The sequence below is a fragment of the Notamacropus eugenii genome, chromosome 1 (assembly GCF_028372415.1).
Source record: "Notamacropus eugenii isolate mMacEug1 chromosome 1, mMacEug1.pri_v2, whole genome shotgun sequence".
Lineage (NCBI taxonomy): Eukaryota > Metazoa > Chordata > Mammalia > Diprotodontia > Macropodidae > Notamacropus > Notamacropus eugenii.
Genome location: NC_092872.1, coordinates 336,464,950 through 336,481,249, shown reverse-complemented (window position 1 = coordinate 336,481,249; position 16,300 = coordinate 336,464,950).

Below are 16,300 nucleotides of genomic sequence, written 5' to 3'. Positions count from 1 at the left end.
GAAAACAGCCAGATTTGAATAATGCATTCATCCTCACAGGGATTTCACTGCATTGTGCCTCCACACAATTAGTTTTGGTTTTTTTCAAGTCTCTAACAGCATTCTTGTGAGCACAGAAGTGATGCTTCTTTTCTTAACTCTCTGTTATGTTACCCTGACTCTCTTGAGATCTCTCTACTTAGGTTCAGGTCATATTTTTTAATTTGTTCACAAGAAATTGAAACAATGGAAGAGGGACCATTTCTTCTCCCTTTTAGCTTGAGTTGAACTAGATGATATGAATCTTAGGGAAGTTACCTCTTCTTTGGAGTGGATATGTGTTGCTAGGTCATCATGTCCCCAAGCCCCAGAAGTCAAATTTATAAGAATGCTAGACATCTTTTATATGTTGATGATGTTAAAGTGGCATCAGTCAGAAGTAAGATAAAAGGAATGAAAACTGGAAGAGACCTTAAGAAACATCTATTCTGACCTCCTCATTTTGAAGATGAAAAAACTGATACCTAGAGAGGGGAAATAAGTTGGCCAGAGCACTGGGAGGGTAAGTGACTTGCCCAGGGTCAAGTAGATATCAGAAGTAGTACTTGAACCCAAGTCTTCTTAACTATCTCTTCAGCTACCATACCATCCTGCTTCCCAGGTTAAAAAATGTAAAATGACAAATAGTGGAGGGGTTGTAGGAAAACAGGTACATTAATTCACTGTTGGTGAAATTGAATTAGTCCAGCCATTCTGGAAAGCAATTTGGAACTATGCCCCCAAAGCTATTAACCTGAGGATTCCCTTTGGCCCAGCCATTCTACTGCTAGATCTATACACCAAACAGATCCAAAAAAAGAGAAAAAGAATCCCTATGTACAAAACATATTTATAACAGTTACTTTTATAGTGGTAAAGAATTGGAAACTAAGGGAGTGCCTATCCATTGAGGAATGGCTGAACAAGTTGTGGCATACCAATGTGATGGAATAATTTTGTGTTCTAAGAAATCATGAAGAGAATGATACCTGGGAAGACCCATATGAACTGATGCAAAGTAAATAATAATTTAATTGGAAAAGTTTCTTCAAAAGAGGAATACTTTATACATTAACAATATCGTAATGACAAACAACTTTGAAAGACTTAGGGACTCTGATCAACACAATGACCAACCACAATTCCAGATGATGAAACATGCCGCCTGATTCCAGAGAGAGACATAATGGACACAAAGTGCAGATTTTGTTTTGTTTTGTTTTATTTCATTTTTTGGACATGTCCAATTCAGGAATTTGTTTTAGCTGATTATACTTATTTGTAAGAGGGGGAAAATAGAATAGCTTTGGGGGAGGAAAAAAGACAAGGAAACCAGAGAAATTCTGCTGATGTAAAAAAAAAAAAGTCAATAATTTTTAAAAAGTACTATATGAATGTTAGCCATTGTTTTTATTATTATTATCCCCCCATAAATTTTTCAGAGGGAGTTCAATAACGTTCTTAAAGGCTTTCTTTTATTTTCCTGACATTGTGAGGATAACATTGAATGTGTGGCCTTCTCTAGAATTCTTGTTCATATTCTTCCATAAATTCCATATGGTCCTCAGTGCTAACATTCCCTAATTAATGACTTTTACCTTCCTTCTTGAACTCAGTTCAGCCCAGATATTATTAGTCAGTCCATCTACACTGACCATACTTTTGTCAGTTGCACTTTGTGTCACATACCATTCTTTACTCTTTTAATGATTCACAGGCATTAAAAGGAAGTTGATATTAAATACATTTTTATGTGAAAATCAGGGAAAAGCTTAGGGGGCCTGAAAATACAGGGTAATTCATCATCTTTCCTTCTTCCTTTTCAGTCAAATCTGGGCTCAGACCACATTCTGTTATTAACTGCAAGAGAGATGTACTGAGGAACTAACTCAATGGGCTGTCCATCAAACTGCAAGTTATAAGCAGGGATAGTGTAGGTTTGGTTCAGTTAACTTTAGGGAAAGGAAAGACCGAGGTCCAAACCTGTCTTCAGTGCTTACCTGTGTGTTCAACAGGCAAGTCACTTTTAATTTCCTAGAGTTTCATTTTCCTCTTCTGGAAAGGAGACAAAAAATACCTATTGTTCTTATATCACAAGGTTGGCTATGAGGGTTATGTCAGATAATGTTACATAAAACACTGTAAAATCTTTACAGTTCAGTTATTATGTGCATCATCCACTTAGTTTTTCCCCTTTGAGAATTGTTAAGTCAGTAGTATCTTTTCAATGATTCTAGATCTCACTGAGGAGAACCTCGAGTATTCTGCGATTTGTCAAATCGGTGTGATTTCTAAAATACCACTGAATTGCTCAGTGACTCTATCTAGCAATACTTTTTTTCCAATATCCTGAGATAAAGGTTCATCCTGACTTGGTGACTGGACTTCAATGAAGATAGCTACATGACTTCTTACTATCTCCTCACTGATCCTGAGTTTCAACTGGGATATTTACCATTTTTCTTCTATTTTTCAAGCAAATATGAACCATTTTCTTTTCAGTCTAAAGATCATCTTCCTCAGCAAAGGAAATAGGAAAAGTTGAAATATTATGGAAAAAAACACTGGAGCCAGAGGACCTAAGTTTAAACTCATTTTCCTCATCTGTAAATTTGTGGGCCTCTGATGGCCTCTGAGGTCCCTTCCAACTCTAAATCAGTGAACCCACATGCTGTCTGGTTCTGTCATTGTTAGTCGCCTTAAGTGGTGCCCTTATCTTTGGCATATTCTCTATGCCTCATCATGGGCAGCACAGTAAATACAGTGCCAGGTCTGAAGTCAGGAAAACTCATCTCCCTGAGTTCAAATATGGCCTCAGACACTGACTAGCTGTGTGACCCTGGACAAATTATTTAACCCCTGTCTACCTTAATTTCCTCATCTGTAACATCAACTGGAGAAGGAAATGGCAAATGACTCCAGTAGCTTTGCCAAGAAAACCCCCAAATGGGGTCACAAAGAGTTGGACACAATTGAAAAAATGACTGAAGGACGACAATCCTCCATCCTAACTAAAATACTTTCTATTACTCTTAGAATTCATCCTAGTGCTACTGCCCTATTCTTGTATTGTGCCACATTTTTGCAGTTATGCATTATCATTTCCATCTTTTCTGAATGATTTTTAAAAACATAAGTTAGTTAATGTACTACACAGACTTAATCTCTGCCTCCAAACCTTCCCTCCAATTATAATCAGACAATGGATCTTTGGGTTTCTTCTGGGGGTACTTTCTTTTTTTTTTCTGTGTAGAGACTTAGAACTGTGACCTTCAGATATATTCAACTTCCAGGGTTCATTTGTTGTTTTCCTGGAATACTGATACAACTAAATAGGAGAATACTGAAACCCAGAGCCACACATACCCTCAGAGCTCAACTCACTAGTGGTGAATGCCAGCCTCTGCCACTCCCACTCATTTCACAATCCCACAAATCCAAGATAAACCCTTCACTCTAGGTTCACCTAAACTGAGTGGTTCTGTACTAGTCACACCCTCCTGACACTCTCATTGAAATCAATCTTCCTCACAAAAGTACACCATCTTCTAGCCCTCCTTCCTTTGATTCTTGAAAATTTCCCAGCCCTTTTGGTCCATCTTTCCTTATAGAATTTCAGGCCAGGAACCATTTCTCAGAAACACTTTGAACTCTGCTCTCCTTAGACCTAGGATGTGTAACAGACTAAGATAAGATTTTCTTTTTCTCCTAATGAATTCTAAGATGAAATAGTCCCTTCCTACAAAGGATGTTGTAAGGAAAGTGCTTCATAAATTTCAAAGTGTTATAAAAACACTTGTTATTAAGGAAATTCCAGTCAGAAGCAAAAACCTCAGGGAAATATAATACATTTCTAAAAGGCTTTTGTTGCTATTGTCACTTTAATTTTTAGCACCTGTGCTTTCATTGGTATTGACATTTCTTTTTATAAGGAAATTCCATGGCAAATTGGCCATTAGGGAGCCAGTGCCTCAAGCATTCACAGATTAGCAACTGCTCAGTCTATAGCATTAGATGACCTGCCCCAGGTCATGCATCCACTACCAGTTAGAGGAAGGATTTAAATCCAGGCTTTTCTCACTCCAGAGTAAGTTCTGTAAACATTGCAACTTGCTACCTTTAATCATTAAATATGCCCCTCCCAATCCTTTAGCTCCCTCCCACCACACACACAAAAGAACCAAAGTAAAACAACACCTATCTTTGAGTCTTTGCTTGGGAAGCTACTATGAATAGGTTGGAAATGCCAAGAGCTGGTTCAGGGATTATAATAATAGAACCACATAATTATGAAGGTGGAAGAGAACTTAGAGCTTACTAGTCCAGTACATAAATGAAAATAGAATCTGCACCACAACATGCCTCACAAGTGATGGTACAGCCTCTGTTTGACACCCTCCCAATGCAACCCAGTCCACTCTTGTTCAGCTCCAGTTCTTGGAAAGTGTTTCCTTCTGTGGAATCTAAACATACCTCTTTGCAATTCTTACCCTTTCTGGCCTTCCAAGAATAAGTTCAAGCCCCTTCCCTATGAGAGCACTTGAAGACAGCTCTCTGGTTCCCCTGAACTATAAAATCAGTCAGAAACTACCTTAAGGATAGTCCAGTTCAATCTTCTCCTTTGGCAGACATGGAAGTTGAGGCTTGGGATACGGAAGTGACTCGTCCAAAGCACATGATCCAGCTAGAGCTAGAGGCAAGGTCTCCCAATCTCCTGGCCAGTGCTGTTTTTTTGTTATTCTGAACTGCATCTCAGCATCGGACTGCATCTTATTCTTTATTTTTATTACCCTGTCATAGAGTTATGACAGTTTTTTTTTCTTTTTAACAAAATAAATGACAACAGTGGATTTTATAGCCATGCTATAGTCCCATGAATGAATACAGTCTTCACTCCATACATACTTAATATGGGATGAGTGAAAAGATGGATTTTCTGGAAGGTCTTGGAGTCAGCTAAGTATCACAGTGGATAAAACACCATTCCTGGAGTCAGGAAGACTCATGTTTCGGAGTTCAAATCTGGCCTCATACACTTACCAGCTACATAACCCTGGACAAGTCATTTGCCCCTTTTTGCCTCAGTTTCCCCATCTGTAAAATGAGCTGGAGAAGGTTTTCTTTGCCAAGAAAACCCAAAATGAGGTCACAAAAAGTCAGACACAATTGAAAAATGACTGAGCAACCACAAATTTGGAGGTATTGTGGTGGGATAGAAAAAGTGTCAGAGAACCTAGGTTCAAATCCTAGGCCTGCCACTTTGGTGATCTTGAGAAAGATACTTTTCTCTGGGCCCCAGTTTTTGTCAGCTGTAAAATAAAAAGATTGGGTTCAATGTTCTCTAAGGACCCCTCCGATCCAGAAATATGGAACATAAAAAAAAAAAAAAAGGATTTTTAAAAAGCAGGCAGGCTGTGTAGAGAGAAAACAAACTCGATAACCAAATAGCAAAGCTGGCTTTTCAAAAAGTGAATCCAGCTACCACAGCAAAAAAAAATGTAATGAAAAATCAGTCAGACCTCCCAAACCAAAAGCAAAACAAGCAACTGGTTAAGTACACGAGTGGAAGAGAAGAGGTAGGCTGTTCTTCCTCACTTAGAATATATCTCCTGAAGCTGCTTTGCTTCATATTCAAGTCTGTAGTGGTGAGATTATATAGGAGATAGAGCTTTGACTGATAAAACTTCCCCGCAGCATCCTAAACACAGCCATTTGCTTCTGATTTTAAATTTCTAATCTGAACCTCATTGTTGATCAAGAATAGCTGAGAAGAATAAATTACCATCAGGAAAAAGGGTGTTCAATTCACTCTACTGAGGAAAATTTTGCTTAGAATTTTAAGGAAATCTATTCACAAATAATGGCAATGCCCATCACCATCATAATTATAAGCTGACATGAATATAGCACTTAAAGTTTCAGATAGCACTTACAGACATTAACTCATTTGAGCCTCAGGGACAACCTTATGAATTAGAAGATATCATTACCTCTCTTCTACAGATGAGGAAACTGAGGGCAAAAGAGTTGAAGTAACTTGGACATAGTTAAAACTAGTAAGTATCTATGGCAGAGTCAAATCCAGATCTCTTGGTTTCACATTCAGAGTTCTGTCAACCATACCTTGCTGCTTCTTTTATTGTGTTTGTCCTTTGTTTTCAAAGAGGAACATGACATCAGGGAGATGATGACAAGACTTGCACTTGACTTTGATTTGGGTGAGGGAAGGTTGTGCAAGGTCACCAGCCTCACTTTCTCTTCCTGAGCCATCTGGATCCAGTGACCAGATATTCATCAGGATAACTGGAGATGGCCCAAATGGGAGAGCCTATATAGAGTGAAGTAAGGCCCATTGAGTAAATAGACCTCTTTAAAAAGTGAGTCAAGGGCATGGCCCCTTTAATGAAAAAAAAATCAGAATTGGAGGGGGAGACCTTCAGAGTTACAAAATATGACCATTAAGCGGTGCTTGGGCAGGGACCTATAGTTGTCCAATCTATGGGTTTAAGGCCTGGTCTTTGAGAAAAGAAGGAAACAAAAAGAAAGAGAGAAAGAAAGAGAGAAAGAGAGAAAGAAAGAAGGAAAGAAGGAAAGAAGGAAAGGAAGGAAGGAAGGAAGGAAGGAAGGAAGGAAGGAAGGAAGGAAGGAAGGAAGGAAGGAAGGAAGGAAGGAAGGAATCTAGTCAATAAACTCCAAGTTAACTGGCCAGCTATTGGCCATCAAAATGTACTTTCCTTTGAAGAGGAGGGGGAGAGGATGAGCTGAATTACCCAACTTGCTGAGTCCCTGTTCAGGCAGCTCAGATTACTCCCAGGTTGTATTTGTCCTTAATTTTTGAAAAACTCTATGACATCAGGGAGATGATGACATGGGTGCAGTGGCCAGATATTCATCAGGATATCCCTTCCTTCCTTCCTTCAGAAAAAGAACTGATATTGTTTGAATATAACTGAAGCATGCTATTTTTCACTTTTTTTCATTTTTTCCTTTTTTTCGAGTCTTCTTGCACAAATTGACCAAAACAGAAATATTTTACATAATGGCACTGGCATAATCTATATCTGATTGCTACCTATCTCAAGGTGGGAGGTGGGAGGGATAGAGGGATAAAATTTAGCACTCAAAACTTTAAATAAAATGTAAAAAAGTTGAAGAATATTGACCTGAATATAATTTCTTTCCATTGGTCCTTGCTCTGGATTACCACTCAGTCCCTCACTGGATCTATGATCCAAAACTGGAGAGTCAGTATCAGAGCTGCCAGTTTATAGCTGTTTCTGTTCCCTTCACAAAGTCACATCCCTCTGAGTGAATCTGGGATCTTTTCTTGCCCTAGTATTCAGCTGCAAGCAGGTCCTTGTTCAATACCTGAGCTGGCAATTAATTTATAGAATTATTGATTTATTTATTATGACCCAGATAAAAGGAAAATAACATCTCCTGGAAAGGGGTATGAGGTTCAGCTATCCACCTTTGCTTTTTAACCATGAATTCATTATACTTAGTTTGTTCAGGGATAAGAGTGGCTGTGAATAGCTTAGAGCCTCAGTTTGGGTGCTTCCAAATTATGACTAGGGTAATGGGACCACTAGGGGTGCCTCTTGGTTGAGGAGCATACTCAGTTTTTTATATACTCTTTGGAAAAGATCATAATGTCAGTAAGTGACAAGTAATGCTTCAATCATACTTTAATAAAACTGAGACCTGGGAAAGACCCATGCTTAAAAAGGCCAAGTTCTTCCTCTGTATCCAGGGCCATCTCTACTCATCCTGATTTCTTTCTTGCCACTAGACCCAGATGGCTCTGGAGCAGAGAGTGAGGCTGGTGACTTTGCACAGCCCTGCCTCACTTAAATCCAACTCACTTCCAAGTCAAGACATCACCCTCTTGATGTCATCGGTCCTCTCCAAGGACAAAGGACCAAAAATAAGGCACAGAGAATACAGAGACAGATAGTGTGAGAATGGGGTGGAAAAGGGAAACAGGGACCATGGGGAAGAGAATGGGAAGGGAGAGAAACGTAGAGACTCACTTGAGTTGTGAGCACTCAGGAAGCATTTACGACATTAATTTCTTTGAGCCTAAGGACAATCCTATGAATTAGGTAATATGTTCTATAGATGAGGACACTGAGGGAGACAGAAATGAAATAACTTCATCACAACTAGTATCTGTGGCAAGAGTCAGTGTCACATAGCAGGCAAAGGAATGCTCAGTTGGCAGGAGTTTGGGGTGTCATTTTTATAGGGTTTTTTTGGGGGGGGCAGATCAGCTCCTATCCATGCTACCTTATGTTCATTAGCATATCCACATCATCTCAAAGTTATCCGCACCACCTTAGAAAGTTCATTAGTACAGCGCTTGCTGGTGTTCTGGATTTTAGTAGGACAAAGGGAACCTTAGAGTAAGGCTTATCTGGCTTCCCCTAATGTTGCACATAGTCTCAGGATGTGACCTTGGTTAATTTATGAGACAGTTTCTACTGGCTCCTATGCTCCCTTAATTATGAGATAGTTTACAAATAACGGTTATATTCCCTTAATTTAGAGGACAGTCTGTGTCTTCAAGGTTCTCCTTTATACTAGCTACTTATAAACTTACTATAACTAACTGGGAGTGGGGAAGGGGGGACATTCAGAGAGACCAAAACAAGATATAATTGTAGCACAATATCCCAGGTAGTACGGCTCTGTAGGGTGTGTTCCTGGCTAACGTCTAGCAATACTTACTGTCTATAGACCTCCCTGACTGTTGTCTTATGTCAACCTGGGCAGGACAAGCACTGTGATTATTTCTTAGATTTCCTAAATAAGACCCAGTATGGTAATTTTTCAAAATCTTTGTGAAATAGTTTATAGAGTGAAGCTCTGCTCTATTTATAACCATTTTATTTATACATCTATTTATACCATCTACTTTGGCATCTTGGCTGGTCTCCAAAAAAAATTTGCAACGTTGACATAAGGCATCCCACTTTAAAGCAGCCCTGTTTCATGAAAAGTGGTCATGAATACTGTTCACATGAGGTCCAGGATTATTCTAAAAGTCTTCCAGGCATCTGATCCATTTCATAGGATTTAGAACTAGAAAACATTTTAGAGACCTTCTATTCTCAGTTTATAGATCAGGAAAACAAAGCCCAGATAAATTAAGTGATTTACCCAAGATCACACAAGTAGTAAGTAAGAGAACCAGGATTCAAACCCAAGTATACTGATTTTAAATACAATTTATTGTTTTCCTATTGTACCATACTCTTCCAGCCTTTATGATTATCTGTTCCCATCTAGTTTACTCACCATAACAGCTGACTTTACATATATAGTAAATGTAGATATGTACAAACATTACCATCTTATGGTTTGCAAATTATTTCACGGTGTTTCACAAATAACACATGTGAGGCACTGGAGTTTTTGAACCCCAGCCTCTAAAAGGTTCACTATTGATCTGGTCAGACAGGAAGGATAGGAAGACAGCTTAAGCTTACCTTATTCTAGTCTATTCTTCTCAAAAGGGGTTACTGATAATGGGACCACCAACTCCTACAGCACTCCCTAATCACCCTTCTCACAGGAGCTAGGGAGAATATAGTAGGAGCTGCAACTCCTACAGGATCCTATAAGTCTCATTTGGGGCTGGTTGAAGCAAACACAGATTTCCCCCAAGCCTTGATGACAGCAGGTGAAGGTACACATTGCATTACACTGTCATATTCTTCTGTGGGTTCTGCCCTCACTGACCAGTGCCCAGTTGCTTTATAGGGCAACAGACAAAGAAGGACACACAGGTTAACTTTAGCAACGTCATCATTCAGTACAAGCATAGTAAGTATCATATTATGTCACCCCTATATCTCACAGAGCATTCTTGGTAGAACTGCCTAGCCTTATGATTCTAAGAATTACTATCTAGGATCCTTGGAGCTATTCTGGGAGTTATTATCTAACACCTAGAAACTAGAGATCAACATGGCTGTGGATCCCTGAACTTATAATATAAAAAGAATAACAAAATCCTCCTAACATACACATGGACATTATGTAACATCACTGTGACTTTAGAAGGCAGTGGAGTCAGCACCAGCTGGGCAGCTTTGTACAAAACCTTTATAGGCATGCAGTAGAAGAATATAGATAGCGCATTTAGGGAAAAAGAGGGAGACCTATTCTCAGTGGAAAATTAATCTGACCCCCACTTTACTGCTGATGGGTGGATTTGATTGATAGCGGTGATATACCCAGGAAAATCTCAAAATCTTGGGAAATGCACAATTGGGGAACTAGCTATCATCTCGATTTCCTGGGAAATTTCCCTGACATGAGTGTGTTTCTAAGGCTTTTTCCCATTGTAAAGACTGGTAGGGAGGTAGTCTGGTGCAGAGTTGGCTGTGTTTGTGTTCTAGGAGTCATGCTCTGTAATGACAACTGGTATTATTCCCAGCTGGTCAGTTTTCTAGTATAAGTATCTATGATAATAAGGTGATTCAGAGACAGCATAGCTACATGTCTGATATGGCTGTTATTCTGTGACTTTTTCTCCATCATCCCTGTGGCATTTTGAGAGCCAAGACACAGCAATTTGTCTTATCCTAATCCTTTTCAACACATATCAACATATAGCCTGCAATTATCCTCATGATGGTCTTTTCAGAATCATAGGCTCAGAAATGAAAGTATCTCAGAAACCATCTAGTTCAATCTTTTCATTTTACAGATAAGGTAAAGGAAGCCCAGCTAAGTGATCTGGCCAAGATCATAGAAGTGGTAAACATCAGAGGCAGAATTTTAAACCAAGTTCTTTAACTCCAAGAAAAATGAGCTATTACGTGGTGTTCTCTCTCAGGTAGGGAGTGCAGTGCATAGAGCTCTGATCCTGGAAGAGGTAAGATCTAGATCCACATCTGGCCTCAGACAATAGCTGCATAACCTGGGCAAATCATTTAACAGCTGTTTTCCTCAGTGCCTTCAACTATACATTGGGAACGACAATAGCACCTACCTGTTGTTCTGAGGATCAAATTAGAAAAAATTTGAAAACAGCAAAATGGCTAGCAAATAGTAGTACTTAGTAAGGGTTTTTTCCCTTTCTTCTTTTTCTTTCCTCCCTTTCTTCCTCCCTACTTCCTTCTTTCTTCTTTCCTCCCTCCCTTCCTTCTTTTCTTTCCTCCTTCCTTCCTTCTTTTCTTTTCCTTCTTTCATCCCATACAAACATATATTAAAAATATTCCAATACAAGTTGACCAACTGTCTCATAAAATATTTCTTATTCTCCACATACAATAAAACCAATTTCTTTGAGCCTCTCCAAAGAGAATTTATGAGCAGTCCTCCCATTTAGCTGTAATTTCCTTTTGTCTTTTGATTTTATTTGTGTCAATAATTTACACTGGTAGGCTGCAGTTCCCCTAAGACCATATCACTGAATGAGAATCCCACACACATTTCTAGGGATTAATTTAATGTGTATAGATGGCATAAAATGTTGTGGTTCTTTTTCTTTTAGTTTTAACACTCATTTTAAAAAAAATTTGGGTTCCACATTCTTTTCCTCCCTCCCACCCTTCCCTCACACGTTGAAAAAGCAAGCAATATGCTATCAGTTATGCATATGAAGTCATGCAAAACATTTTTTTGTATTAGCCATGTTGCAAAAAAAAGACAAGAAAAATAAAGAAAGGTGGGGAAAGTATATTTTAATCTGCACCCAGAGTTCATAAGTTTTTTTCTATGGAGGTGTATAGCCTTTTTTGTCACAGGTCTTTTAGAATTATCTTAGATCATTGCCTTGATCAGAATAGCTAAGTCTTTCACAGTTGATCCTCAACAAATATTGGTATTCCTGTGCACAAAATTCTCCTGGTTCTGCTTATTTCACTTCACCTCAGTTCATGTAAGTCTTCCCAGGTATTTCTGAAACCATGTTGCTAATCATTTCTTATAAGACGATAGTATTCATTCACAATCATATGCCAAAACTTATTTGGCCATTCCCTAGTTAGTGAGTATTTCTCTCAATTTCCAATTCTTTGTCAACACAGAAAGAGCTGCTATAAATATTTTGTACATATAGGTCCTTTGCCCTCTTCTTTAATCAATTTGGGATACAGATCTAGCAGTGGTATTACTGGATGAAAGGGTGTGCACAGGTTTATGCCCTTGGGCATAATACCAAATTATTCTCAAGAATGGTTGAACCACATCACAATTTCAACAACAATGGATTAGTGTATCTATTTTTCCACATCTCCTCCAGCATTTATCATTTCCTTTTTCTGTTATATTAGCTAATCTTGTAGAGGTAATTCAGAGTTTTTTATAATTGTATTTCTCTAATTAATAGTGATTAAGAGCATTTTTTCATGTGACTGTTGATAACTTTAATTTCTTCTGAAAAATTGCCTCCTCATTATTTCATATGGGAGAATGGCTCTTATTTTGATAGACTTGGCTCACATCTCATTTAAGCCCTTTACCAGAGAACTTGCTATAAAAGTATTTTTCCAGTTTCCTGCTTTCCTTCTAATTTTGACAGAATGGTTTTACTGGTGCCAAATTTTCTTAATTTCATGTTATTAAAATTATCCATTATGCTTCCTATGATTCTCTCCATCTCTTATTTGATAATAAATTCTTCTCTTATTCATAGATCTGACAGGTAAATTTTTTCATACTAATTTACTTATGTCACTGTTTATATCTAAAATATTTACCCTTTTTGACTTTAATTTGATGTATAGTGTGAGATATAGTGCGATATATAGTCTGTGCCTTGTTTCTGCCAAACTACTTTCCTGTTCTCCCAACAATTTTTGTGAAATGGTGAGTTTTTGCTCCAAAATCATGGCTCTTTTGGTGTTTCAAACACTATTATTATGGTCATTCATTACTGTGTATTGTGTACCTAATCTATTCCACTGATCCACCACTCTATTTCTTAGCCAGTTCCAGATTGTTTTGAAGATTACCATTTAGTAATATAGTTTGAAATCTGGTACTGCTAGGTTGCCTTCCTCCCCTTTTTTTAAAATTTCTTTGATATTCTTGACCTCTTGTCTTTCCATATGAATTTTGTTTTTATTTTTTCTAGATCTATAAATTTTTTTTTAGTAGTTTGATGGGTATGGCACTGAATAAGTGTGTTCATATAGTCTCTGAGTTTCTCTTGCCAGGTAGATTCCCAGGTATAATCTGTTATTGTTTTTAATGGAATTTCTCTTCCTGTCTCTTTCTGCTGGGTATTATTGGTAGTTTACAGAAATGTTGATGATTTATGTGATTTTATTTTATATTCTGCCACTTTGCTAAAGTTGTTCATCTCAGCTGGGTTTTTAGTGGATTCTCGAGAGTTTTTAAAACATAAAATCATATCATCTGCAAAGAAAAATAGTTTTGTTTCCTCACTCACTATTTTTATTCCTCCAACTTCTTTTTCTTGTCTTATTGACATACCTAGAATTTCTAATATAATATTGAATAATAATGGTGATAATGGACATCCTTGATCTTAGGGAGTTTTCCAGTTTGTCTCTGTTGCAGATAATTCTTGGTTTTGGTCTTAGACAGAGAGTATTTTTAACAGAAATGCTTCATTTATCCCTATACTTCTTAGTGTTTTTTAATAAGAATGGGGTTTTTTTTTGTCAAAAACTTTTTCTGCATCTACTGATAAAATCATGATTTTTGTTTGTTTTGTTATTGATATGGAGAGGTAAGCTTATAGTTTTTCTTGATATTGAACCAGTCTTGCAATCTTGGTGTAAATCCCACTTGGTCATACTGTGATCTCTTTGTCAGTATTTTTTTTTTTTTACATTTTCATTTCATTAAAATTAATTAGAAACCTTGATCTATCATCTTCTTCCTTTGCTTTAATCTCCTTGGTATAGAAATAAAAACATATTTGTGTCATACAAGGAATCTGATAGGACTCTTTCTTTGCCTATTTTTTTAAAATAGTATATATAAAATTGAAATTAATTGCTCCTCTTGTGTTTGGCAAAATTCATTTGTAATTCTATTTGGCCCTGGGGATCTTGTCCCGAGTAAGCTCATTTATGGTTTCTTCAATTTGCTCTTATAAGATAGTTACTTAAGTATCCTATTTCCTTTTCTATTTATCTAGGCAATTTATATGTTTGTAAATATTCATCCATTTTACTTAGATTGTCAGTTTTATGGAATATAATTTGGAAAAATAACTTTAATTTCATCTTCAATGGCAGTTCATTCACCCTTTTAATTTTTGTTACTTGTAACTTGGTTTTCTTCTTTCTTTTTTTTCATCAATCAATGGCTTATTTTATTGTTTCTTTTTCATAAAATCAACTCCTATGGTAATTTATTAGCTCAATGAGGTGTTTTTTTTTATTTCCAATTTTATTGGCCTGTCCTTTGATTTTCAGGATATTCATTTTAATGGAATAGGGAAAATTGGGAATTTTTAATTTGATATTTTTCTAGTTTTTATGGTTACATGTGCAATTCATTTATCTGTTCTTTTTCACTTTTATTGATGTACAAGTTTAGAGATATAAATTTTCCCATAAGTACTGCTTTGGCTGCATCCCAAAAGCTGTGGTATATTGTCTCATTCTCTTTAATTCTCTTTAATGAAATTAGTGACTATTTCTAAGATTTGTTCTTTGACACGCTCATTCTTTAGGATTAGAATATTTAATTTCCAATTAATTTTAATCTGTGCTTCCAAAGCTCATAAACTGAATGTAATTCTTATTATATTTTGATCTGGGAAGGGTGCATTTAATATTCCTGCTTTTTTCTCTTGTTTGTGAGATTTTTATGCACTAATACATGGTCAGTTTTTATGAAAGTGCCATGTAGAATTGAGAAACAGGTATACTTCTTTCTTTTCTCATTCAGTTTTCTCCAGAAGTCTATCATATAGGACTTTTCTAAAATTCTATTCCTTTCCTTAACTAATTATTTTATGGTTAGATTTATTTAACTCTGAGAGAGGAAAGTTGCGATCCCTCAAAATATAGCTTTACTTTCTATTTCCTCTTGAAACTCATTTAACATTTCCTTTATGATTTTGTATTCAATGCCATTTGATGCATATATATTTGGTAGTAATATTACTTCATTGTTTATGGTACCTCCTAGAGAGATGCGTTTTTTCCTGCTTATCTCTTTCAATTAAGTCTATTTTTGTTTCTGTTTTTTTCCTGAGGTCATGGTAGCTACATCTACCTTTTGTACCTCATCTGAAGCAAAATAGATTCTTCTCTAGACCCTTGTTTCAACTTTGTGGGTGTCTCTCTGTTTCAAGTGGATTTCTTGTAAATCACATATTGTTGGATTCAGTTTCCTACTCCATTCTGCTATTCATTTCCATTTTATAGGTGAATTCATCATTCACATTCATAATTATGATTACTAACTCTGCATTTCCCTCCATCTTATTTTTGTCTCTTTATCCTTCTCTCTCGTTCCATCTCTCTCTCTGTCTCTGTCTCTCTGCCTCTGTCTCTCTCTGTCTCTGTCTCTCTGTCTCTGTCTCTCTCTTTCTCTTTTATTTTATCTTTCTTCAAAAACCCATTTTGCTTCTGACTACTGCCTTCCTTTTTCTGCCCTACTTTTTATAACACTCCTCCCATCTCTCTACTCCCCTTCCTCTCCTACTTCCTTGTTAGGTAAGAAAGATTTCTTGTCAGGCCTAGAGGCCTAAGGGCTACCCAAGTCTTTCCTTACCTGTCACAGGTCTTTGGCTGGCCAAACCGGATAAACGTATGAGAGAAGAGACTTTCCAGAGTCGAACAAGGGTTAGGCTTTATTCAGGGTCTTGGTTACATGTGCAGGGGGAATTCTTCCTCAGGAGAGAGGAGTCCTCCTCCCAAGGAGGCAAAGATCTTACAGTAAGAGAATGGAAGTGGGAGTGGGAGAGGGGAGAGGGGAGAGGGGACTTCTGTCCTCTAAGGGCCCCTCAGCACTTCAGGCTTTCCTGACCCTACTTAAGCTCTCCTGCCGCATAGTTTGCACCTGAATACCATGCCTGTTCTCAGCCCTTAGACAACAATAGGTGTGCTCAGACCATGGATTATTCTCGAGGGCGGGATGCTCTCCCCAGCAAGTTTCCCACAGGGAAGAGGCAGAAATGCACGAGATAGCCTGGATCTCACACCTCGATTCCCAGCTGTTCCCTGGGGGGCCTCATGAGAATTCTAAGGTTTAGAAGTCCTTACTTTTACGTGCCTGAGACTGTCCACATGGAACTGAGCTTACACCCCCAACAATTTCTATATCCAATTGAGTGTGTATT